This window comes from Misgurnus anguillicaudatus, chromosome 2, assembly GCF_027580225.2.
Source record: "Misgurnus anguillicaudatus chromosome 2, ASM2758022v2, whole genome shotgun sequence".
NCBI classification, from domain to species: Eukaryota; Metazoa; Chordata; class Actinopteri; order Cypriniformes; family Cobitidae; genus Misgurnus; species Misgurnus anguillicaudatus.
In genome coordinates, this window is record NC_073338.2 from 41,313,068 (window position 1) to 41,324,814 (window position 11,747).

Sequence of the window (11,747 nt, forward strand, 5' to 3'; positions counted from 1 at the left end):
ACTGAGATCAAGCCAGCTATAGTTTGAAAACAAATAGTTCGAATTTCTAGTGTCCACCCAGTCTTTGTTAAATAGGTTGGTGTTACACAGGTGTTCACAGTTTTACTTTCACAGTTGCAGTCTTTTGACATATTGAGAGAAAAAAAACAAAGCCAAAGAGACTATTGTGGTGTCTGAAAACACTTCTTATGTCTGTCATTTTGTTATGGTGTGAACAACTTTACTTCCTGCCATTTTATTTACATTTATACATTTTTTATATATATATACATTTTCTTCTAGCACTGAAATCACGATCCCACCCTTCATTCAAAATGCCATCTAAAGCCACGCCTCCTCCAAAAGAACACACGCACAGACCAGAAGCCTTCTCAGATCTCATTTAGTGAGAAAACTTTGCAGTACAAAGTGAATAACTTACCAAAATAGCAATAAAAAACACATATATCTCATAATAAACATAAAGTTAACTTATCAGTATTGAAAGTGTGGTACAATCAATCAGTTTCTATTAAAGACTTCTATTAGACTTCTCGTCTGCCAGGACATTACATGAAGATGCAGGACCACCACTGTTTATATTTTGCTTTTTTGTTTGCAAAATACATATTTTAATGGGGACATTTCACAAGATTTTATTAAGATGTAAAATAAATCTTTGGTGTCCCCAGAGTACGTATGTGAATGGAGAGCCAACTCTGCCATATTCATAAATAAATAAATACATAAATAAATATACAAGGAAATGTAAAAAAACAAAAATACAGAAATAAATAAAGAAATATATATACATGGAAATGTAAAAAAACTAAAATAAATGAGTATTTATACCTGTATTTCTATATTTATGTATAATTGTATTTTTTACACATTTATTTATTTATTTATTCTTTCATTTATACATTTATTTATTTTTACTTTTATTTATTTTCACATTTATTTATGTATATATGTATTTACGTCTACACTTATTTATTTCCACATTTATATATTTATGTATTTATTTATTTCCACATTTATTTATTTATACATTTATTTATTTATTCATTTCTTTGTCTGTATGCTAATGAGGGGGGCGTGTTTCACCTCAGACTTAGCAATCAATCTCTGAGTGCCAGTGCTGAAGCTTTGAGGCCACAGTGACACCTGGTGGTGTGACCAAGCGAGCAAAGTTGCACATGTATTGAATGACTTGAAGATGGGCAATATCCAAAACCTTATTTCACGTTTTAAATCATTTTGTGTCAACATAACTGTGTATATATATATATATATATATATATATAGGGTCACTATACATAGCATACATACATACTGTACTCAGGACATGGCCCTAAACCCATCCGGTCGTGATTTCTAAAATGTCTCGGCACACATCAATATCAAATGCATGTCATCAACAGATCTGATGACATACCCTTGGAAGTGGACACCTGAACATTGAAGCGTGTGAAATTATGCACTATTAATCACATTTAATGTAAATGCGCTGGATGGGGGCTGATCAGAGCTTGAGACTCGCCCACCAGCAGCTCAGAGAACGCGGAGAGAAACCAGCACACTCAAGAATATTGATCAATGCCTCGTTTGAAACGCGGCTGCAAAACACTTTACATTGGCGTTTGCTAATTTTGCAATGCACAACATGTGAATGCTTAATGCGCCTTTTAATCACAAGTCATCAAGTGGAATCAGATGTTCGGGATTAAATCTAACAAAGGGTGATCGTGCAAACGCAGCGAGACACGCATCTAACGCCATGCAGGTGATCCAAATCATGGCGAGGTGACGCGTGACAGAGCTGCTTAGAAAAGCAGACGATAGACTGAAAATGAAGTAATGATTATAAGATCCCAGTGTACTGTTGCTGCGCAGAAGCATCATGTCCTTTCAAACCTTCGTCAGATTTTGAGATTTTTTTTAAATGAAACGTCCAAAAGACAACGTTGACAGCAACAAAAAACAAACCTTTCTATTGCGGTTATATTTCTCCATATGAATAGATTTTTAAACTTTATATGCATCACCATATATAGCTTATGTCAAGACATACAGAAAGCCGTCTCGTGACATATACTATAATGCATAGCCTATTTTTACAATGCTTCCAAGGGTCTGTCATTAGATCTGTTGATGACGTGCATTTGATATTGATGTGTGCCAAGACATTTTAGAAATCACGACCGGATGGGTTTAGGGCCATGTCCTGAGTACAGTATGTATGTATGCTATGTATAGTGACCCTATATATATATATATATATATATATATATATATATATATATATATATATATATATATATATATATATATATATATATATATATATATATATATATATATATACACAGTTATGTTGACACAAAATGATTTAAAACGTGAAATAAGGTTTTGGATATTGCCCATCTCCAAGTCATTCACTCCCTGTGCAACTTTGTTCGCTTGGTCACACCACCAGGTGTCACTGTGGCCTCAAAGCTTCAGCACTGGCACTCAGAGATCGATTGCTAAGTCTGAGGTGAAACACGCTCCCCTCATTAGCATACAGACGAAGAAATGAATAAATAAATAAATGTATAAATAAATAAATGTGGAAATAAATAAATACATAAATATATAAATGTGGAAATAAATAAGTGTAGACATAAATACATATATACATAAATAAATGTGAAAATAAATAAAAGTAAAAATAATTAAATGTATAAATGAAAGAATAAATAAATAAATAAATGTGTAAAAAATACAATTATACATAAATATAGAAATACAGGTATAAATACACATTTATTTTTGTTTTTTTACATTTCCATGTATATATATTTCTTTATTTATTTCTGTATTTTTGTTTTTTTACATTTCCTTGTATATTTATTTATGTATTTATTTATTTATGAATATGGCAGAGTTGGCTCTCCATAGCCCTGGACTTTTAAAGCCCCACTGTGTAGGATCTACTCCCATCTAGCGGTAACATTCTATATGACAACCAACTGAATATTACTTTCTAGGAAAAATATCACAGGGGCTGTTACACTTGGTATTTAGATGTGTTTTCGTCGATCAGATCACAAGTGGACGAGAGAGACACATTACGTTTACACTTGGTGTTTAAATCCGTCTCTTTTTGTCCATATTCACCGCTTCTCTTCAGATTACGGAGGAGATGGTCTTTGGACGAGTCCCTCTCCTGTCATTTAATCATGAGCGGGAGTAATGACAGGTTTAAATGGACGCGAAACTAATATTATGTCAGAGTCCAATGCTTATGTTTTAAGTAAACGCTACATGTCCGTGTATATGTAAGAGCTTTCTCTGATATATGAAATAAGATCGCACAACTTTCACACGCTTGTAAAATAAAACGAAAGACGCGCAGATCAGACGCTTTTATGAAAGGCTAAAAATAGCGCTGTACACCGTGTGTTTGTGCTAGAGGTCAGAAAAGATGAAAAACATTTATCTTAGTACCTCAGATTACATAAATGGGCGGAGAGACGGCGTGTGGCTGTTCGAACACATTAAACCACATGCGTGTTTACACAAACTGCATAACCATGCTATAGTTAGCCAACACTCTAAAAATGGCTGGGTTATTTTTTAACCCAAAATGCTGGGTTGAGTCTGTTGGGTTGTTTTGCTGGGTTATTTTTTTTACATTTTAAACACTTTTTGGGTAGTTTCAGTTTTCTAGGTGTTGGGTTAAAACTGCTGGGTTATTATGTTGGGTTGTTTGAAGAGGCTCACGTGCTTCGCGCCCTTGATGTTTGAATGTGCTCAGCAATGGTCGTCGTGAAAGGACAGAGTCACTGAAGCAGTTGTTTCAAGGTAAGTTTATATGCTTTTGTGAACATTTCATGAATATAAACAAGATTATAACATTTTGCGAGACAGCAACGTGTTAATTTATACTGACTAAGACAACGGGTGTAATTTGGAGGAATGACGACTGTTACCTCAGATCGCCATTTACACAAATTGACTTGAATAATCGTTCTAAGATGTTTGATATGGCATATAAAATTAATAAAACATGTTATAAAATCCACATCACACGGTTGATTACGTTAACTCATGACAATTTCTGTAAGCCTTTAACAAAGCGAGTCAAAACCGGTACAGAGTGGACCTCCGCAACCCACTTCGGCTTTTTGTGTCACACACGCGCATAGTTTTCCCTTTCCCAGCTTAACAAGCGATAGCGACGCTGTTAAATTAAATTTAGCGACAAACGAATTGCTTTCTTGTCATTCGATATGTAAAGACAGACCGCAAAGGGCGAGGCGCGAGCAGAAGCACATGTTAACTTTACCGGCGGCGCCGCGGCGGAGGATCACGGAGCCGTCGTCTACGCTGTCACTGAGGCAAAGACAAGAAGCACATTCACTTCACAGTCGGTACGGCAGGTAACGCGTCGATAAATTAAAACGAAACAGCGTTTCCAAGAACTGGTGTCTTATATGTATGCTTGTTCCTCTCTTTTAAAATGAAACAATAATTTAAGTGTTTGAATATGAACTTGAAAACATAAACGTATTTGTCACCAAGACGGAGGCTGCGTGGAAGTGACTAACGTTATCTGTTAACAAACATGTATATGTGTACTGTTATATGAATTTAGATGTGTTATTGAGTCGTATTTAGTTACTATTTTATATTCATTTCATAATATTTTTGGGTTGTCTCCTGTGATTTCAAATGTATATTGACCAACCCTCTGATCTGTGGCTGATACTGTATCAGAGATGTTATGTTTTTAGCAGAGATCAGATGTGATGTTGTTTTCCAATTCTTTTTTTTAGAGTGTGCAGAGTTTTTATGTCCATCCATTGATGAGGCTAGCAAGACCTTCAAACAACTTCAGCCAGTAAGTATAACATTTAATAATTCCTATTTAAAATATATTTAGAATGTCTTAATTATCTGCTAAATTTTAGTTCTGCAGTACTTTATTCTTTATAGTCAGATCATCATATTTGTCAGTCTGTGTGGTTTGCAGCCTTTGTTGTTGGCACAACAGTTAAAGGAGTGTAACACCAAAGTCTTATGCAAACTGTAAACAGGCTATTGCATTTTTGGAAAAAAAAATCTCACACGTGGTGGTAATGCGGCCAGGGATGCAAATGAAACCCTTATAATTTTTATAAAATATATAATTCACTTGGCCCACATGGTTTTCTGAATACTTCAATCTGATCATTCAGTTCAGACCACTAAAAGTGTTTTCCTCTTTTGTAGATTGCAACAAATGTGGTGGAATTTCTTCTTTGGACAGAATCCTCGAAACCCTTTCCTTTCGTCCTGGCCATGGGAAACATGCAGCAGACCTCTCAATCTTTTTTCTCAATCAGTCTCTCTGAATACGGAAGTGACTTAAACTGCAATTCGGCCAAGATGGCGACGGCACGCACCGCCTACTTTAAGCTTCAAAAATGATCTTCACAAACCAGTAGGTGACGTCACGGACACTACTTGCATATTTTTTACAGTCTCTGGTTTAAAGGCATTTTAAGTGCTTAAAAAAATAAATACCCCAGGCAATGTGCTTCTATGGGAATTCCTGTAGTCTGTCATTTTTTAAATGGATGAATCCTCTCCTGTTCGATTCCTTTGTACATCTTTGTTCGCGACGAGTAACTTTAATAAATGAAGTATTTTTAGTCAAATACATTCCATTCTGTGAAACTTAAAACATTTGTTCTTTAAAAAAACTTTACACATCTTTGAATGATTTTACTTTTAATTTAACAATTACATTGTTTCTTTTTTACACTGCTGTAGTTTTGTTTATGTACATTTCAGTATTTCATATATATACTGTAAAATTACAAATTCTGTCTTAAATTCAAACGAATTGATTCAACCTGTTACATTGTTACTTCAAAGTGCATAATTTATGATATTTTATAAATATATTTAAACTTGGGTCAGTAAGCAGTCCTTTAAATGATTTTGCAACTTACAACTGTAAAAATGTAAGAGTTTGTAGTTATTTTGCAGTCAAATAAACATTTATTTGCTGTTAACAATGGTCTTGATTTACAATAAAGCACATGATAAAAATAACCCAGCAAGAATAACCCAAAACCCAGAATATTAATCCCATAAATGGTTAAAATGACTACATGTTGGGTTTTCTCAACAACCCAACCTGCTGGGTTAAAATGTGTTACCCAACGTGTTGGGTTACTTTAACCCAGCATGTGTTCTGTCCAATATTTACCCAGCGCTGGGTTGCCAATTGGGTTGTTTTTAACCCAACCATTTTTAGAGTGAAGGAACTATAAAACTTCAAGTTTACAACATAGACTGTATAGATGTAAACGAATATGCTGAATTACCTGTGGTGAAGATAAAAAGTAGCAACTTCAGTGTCCATTGAGCCCCATCTTGGAAAACTAACTCCAATATTGACTTTGTTCTTGATGTTTTTCCTGTCGCGTTGTCGTTTAAAATCCCCGTTTCGCTTCCTTGGCGACTTGTTTTAATGTCCTCGAGAATATGTCTTCAACAGGCTTTCAAATCAAAGCATTAGATCGCAGGTTTATCACGGCGTGCGGCTGTTGTAAAATCCGAAGGATTCAGTCTACGCAGGTCGCATATCCGGGCTGCATACATCATCAAGCCTGGTTTATTTAAATTAACTAAGCATTACATTCGCAAGTCATAAGCATATTACATCAATTTACAATTAACTAAGAATAATTGTCAGCTTTATAATTGTTAATATTCTGAAATAAGACTGTCTTGATGACGTATACCGCCTACACATGCAACCTCCGGAGGCTTCAGCTAGTGGCCAGCGTGAGTGTAGTCTGAAAGCGCGAAAGGTGGAGCTTGAATTTCAGGAATGTCCCTCGTCGGCGAATGTATTTCAAAGATGGAGGCACAACATGGTTCAGCCAGAGAGCGATTCGACGGTATGTATTTTAAATAGCAGATTCTACACTTACGAGAATACTTTGATTAGTGGGGTGGAAGTAATTACACATGAATGAGCACATACTTTTTAAAGAAAAAATGGGTTTTTGCTAAGAATTAACTAAAAAAAGTACACAGTGGAGCTTTAAAATGGGTGCTACTTCCCTGTTTGCATAAATGCAAACACAAGTACATATGTACATGAAACAGATGAGTCTTTTGTTCTGACTCTAACGAAAGGTTAAACAAACATATAAATCCAGATATACACGCCAATACAGGCACTCTCACCTGTACACATTCAGTCATAAACAATAGCCACTGCGTCAACAATCTGTAAATAGGATTCAGTATTCAGTGATACTGAAAGTTGACACATGGAAACTTTATTGAGGTGTTGTCAACACTGAGTCATGAGCCTAAATATTCTCTGAAACCAAAAATAAACTTCACTCTAAAAATAATTTAGGGGATCTGTTCCCAATACTTAATTCAATGTTTTCGTCTATTTTTAAATTAAAACTTTTAAGTTGCACACATTATTGTCATTTGTTTTGCTCATGCATAATAATGTTTGATTATTACATCAACCTTTTTATTATCATGTGTATTTGTGTGTAATTTCAACTTTAATATATGTGTTTGTCAACAAAATGATCTTCGTTATCAACCTATTGAGGGCTCATTTTATTCAGTATACTCAAAAGATTTAGTACATTTTTAGAGAAAGTTTAAGGCTGCTTGCTTTAGGGCTTATTATTTATTGTCATTTTGGGTATGCTTTGCATGGATGATTGTTTTGTCCAGTGTGTGGATGGTAAAGCTACAAAACAGTCACTTTCAGCAGCTTAGATGGTTGCCCACTGAAACTGATTAATATTGCTGAAGTTAAAGATGGTATATAGAATAATAAAAGAGCCCCAGGATATTTTCATTCTTATTTCTTTCAGGTTAAACTGGTCATTTTACTAACTAGACAGAGCATTATGAATTTCAACCTAAGTAGGTTTAAGACTTCATACAGACATAGAACATTTTTTAGTCAGATGCACAAGAATGGAACCAGTTGCCCTTGAACATTAAGGTCATAACGAATTTTGAGATGTTTTTTTTTTGTGTGTGGTAGTGTTGTCACAAGATGAAAATTAAGGAACACAATAGAAATACATTTGTTAACTTTAATGTGCTAAAGTGTGATGCAGTTGTGCTGCTTTTCTAATGACCTCCACTCAACCCATTAAACCCTTCTAGCATTTCTCCTAACAGTGTTTAACGTAGCTATGATGCCAGAGCTGAAAATATTTGTACAAGTACATGTGCAAATGAGTCAGAGGATTACATGCGTGTTTTCTCAGTGTTTTCGGCCGCCTCCAGCTCTCAACAGGTGTCTTGTCAATCATGTGTCTTCACAAAATACACGAACAATCATTGCACTCTGTGGATTTTCATTTCTAACTGTAGTTGCGTCATTACCCCACTGCGATGGCGCTGTTTCGTTATCAGCATAGTGTAGTAATGCTGCAACTAGTTACAAATTACGAAATGAGACACTGTGATAACAGCAGATAATGGAAAATATATTAACTGCTTCTAGGCTATTCACTTATTTTATTAGGGGTCTAAGCACCGTAGGGAATTAAACCCATATTCTATCCAAAGACTCTTTTCCCTTTTCATAGCATTCAGCTAAAGATGTATTTTGCTTTACTTGCATGTAAAATACCACTTTGCTCCTGGTTTTACTTTGTGTCAAGCTAATGTGGTTTCTTTATTTTGTGTGTATTTATTTATTAATTTGCAGACAACAAAAACATTGCAAACATAAAAATGAGCAGATAAACTAGTAGTGAGCTGTGTTTTTCCCTCTCACCCTTATGATCACACCCAGAGTGACAACACATCACTACATTCTGAAAGACTGCTTATGTTTATCATCATGTCAGTTTATTATAACCAAGAAAAGGTTTTAATAGCCAATGGCATTCACTGGACAGATTTTTAGACTGGTTAAGTGTTAACCAGCATCTATAGGGCCCAAATACTCAGACGTGTTTAATAAACTGTTTACAATCCTCAGTCCATAACACGAATGTATCCATAATGTATGAAAGGAGAAAAATTATCCACTCTAATAATCTGACACTACTGATAGCTAACATTACCATTCAGTAATTTAATGGTATAAATGTTTTTCATTAATAGACCTACGCATGATGACCAAAAATATTTTAAGCGGTTATTTAATAATTAATACAAGACCATCATGTAATATAAGACACCAAAACCAAAGTGGAGAAGGTTATAATTAATTTTCATGTCTGAGTAATTTGTCTCTTTAATAATTACACAATAGCCTAAAATGTCTACAATAAAGAAAACGTTTAAAAAGTTCTAGATTAAAGAGCCACTTAAATGACCACAAAAAAGTTTATATATTTATTGTTGTGGTCTACCACAAATCTGTTGTTTGAATTAAAGTTAAAAAAACACATTATTTTTCTCATAATATAGATATTTGCAACATCTCTCTCTAAAACGCTTGATTGCAGCGGGTCTCTTCAAAGCCCCACCCCCACAAACGGCAAGTATAATCTGATTGGTCAGGGATTCTAAACAATTGTGATTGGTCAATCCTTGTAGCGTTCGAAATGTCCATTACCATAATCGGGTTTCTGCTTCTCATGCGTGTACAGATAATCAAACAAAATGGTCTCTGTAAACTGCCTCTAGTAGGCTATTGCATCGGTATTGCCTTGCAGTTTGAGCCTGAATCAGATTTTGCAGAAAGAAACAAATATAACAGAAACTCCTTCCCAAGGACGAATTGAGCAGGATGCTTCACAATGCTACATTTGTAACCGCCTTACACTTCGGATGTGTTGTAGCTGCAACAACAGGGTGACAAAAATTCAGACGTCTGTAATTTTTCCATATTCAGAAATAAAGGTAATCTATTGTATTACAATTCTTTATTTAAGTGTCTGCATAGATATTTAGTGTCTGTAATGTAAAACCGCTTTATGTCACAGCGGGGCTTTTTAGGAAGAGTGAGAGCACAGGTGCAGCAGTCTGATCGTGGCCACATGTTGTCATTTTTGGTGAAGCTCTGCTGTGTAGCCTACTGAAGAGAACTGGACTAGTTGTCTGTCACATAATAACCTGTTACTCTCGTTCACTGTGTAAAAGCATGACGGCAAACCTTGGTGCAGAATTGCTTTATAATAATAAACACAGTCGATGTCCAGTCCAGACACCAAACATCTAAACAGCTAAAATAAAATAAATACCATACACGCGTTCTCTGCAGCGCAGACCAAACTCTCTCGGGTAAACACACTGAAGATCTTTGCCCGAACCCGATTTGTAACATTTTACACGGGCTCGGACCGGGCTCGTGCTTGCGCTTTGTGAGGTAAATGAGCGGTCAAGTTCAATGCTGCTGGATGCACTATCAGTAGCGCAGGACCGCGCTGAATTCATTTCCAGTGGATTTAATGATTTTCCTCATCAAAAACATGTAGCCTAATCTTGGTGAGTAGGTTTTTCAATGTATAACTAAATATGAATCGAGTCTTAAATACATAATTTAGACAGAGGATATAGACTAATGTTGGCAGTAATGGAGAGAAGTGCGTACGCAAATCCCGCGGAGCCTTTCTCTTAAGTTCGTTATTGCCAAATACCCATCTTAATTCAGAATGTATTATCTTAATTTAATTCGTTTAGAAATAATCATTTTATTGGGATTTTTATTGTGTATTGCATAAGCCCATTTAGAATGAGATGTTACAATGTTACAGATGACTTATTTTATTTCTTTGTTTCAACTTCCAAGTGGCGTGTAGATTATTAGTCATGAATAAATAATGTTAAAACCTGTGTAGATTTCTCATTCTTGACAAAAGCTGTGTGTGTGTGCACATGTCGGGCTGTAGACGGGTTCGGGCTTTTAGAAAGCTGTCAATCTAAATGTACGTTCGGGTTCGGGCTGCATTCTGTCGGGCTCCGGACATTACAGCTCTAGTGCAGATAGTTTCGCGCCTACTGTTGTTTTACAAAGTCTAGTTTTTTATGAAAGTAGCCAAATACTTTCTTGCCAAAAAGGCGCAGTGGATACAAAATATTTTTTACTCTCTTTGAATAGACAATCTAGCTATAAATAAGTATAAATGAATGTATAAACATGCCTGTTTGAACTATGGATGCAGAAAGATCGCTGTCTACCAATTCAGCACCATTCCCATGGACAGCAGCCGCTAACATCGTAAGTAATAAAGGTTTTAAAGTCTTCATAGCACGCTATGTTTAATTAAAAACAACGTTATTGAGAAACACAGCACTGAGTATAAATGTAAGAGGGGTTATGAGGTTTATAGAAGCTCCGTCTCTCTCCACTACTCAAACTTTTACCGCGGCACGCGGCTCTTGTCAAATGAGCTTGTATAAACGAGAACTGCTTCATTCGTTTTATACACCAACAAAACTATTCTCGTCGTTTATGCATTTGCTTGTCGATTTAGAGCTATACAGGTTTAAACAGTGGTTGAGTTTAGACATACAGCAGGCTACGTTAAAAGGCTTCATTTAACGTGCATGCACAAGAGATGATCTATTTTACAGTCCTCTGAAGTTTACAAGTTTACAATGTAACACTATACTGCATGATTTGAAACGATTACATTGTAACAGTGTATGGTTTTGTATGATTTACTGAATTCTCCACACAACATGGCGCAAATACGCGTGAAAAACTCCCATATATGATGTCAGTTTATTTAATTTTTTTAACTATTTGTTATGTTTTCCACAGCATCGCGATCGTACAC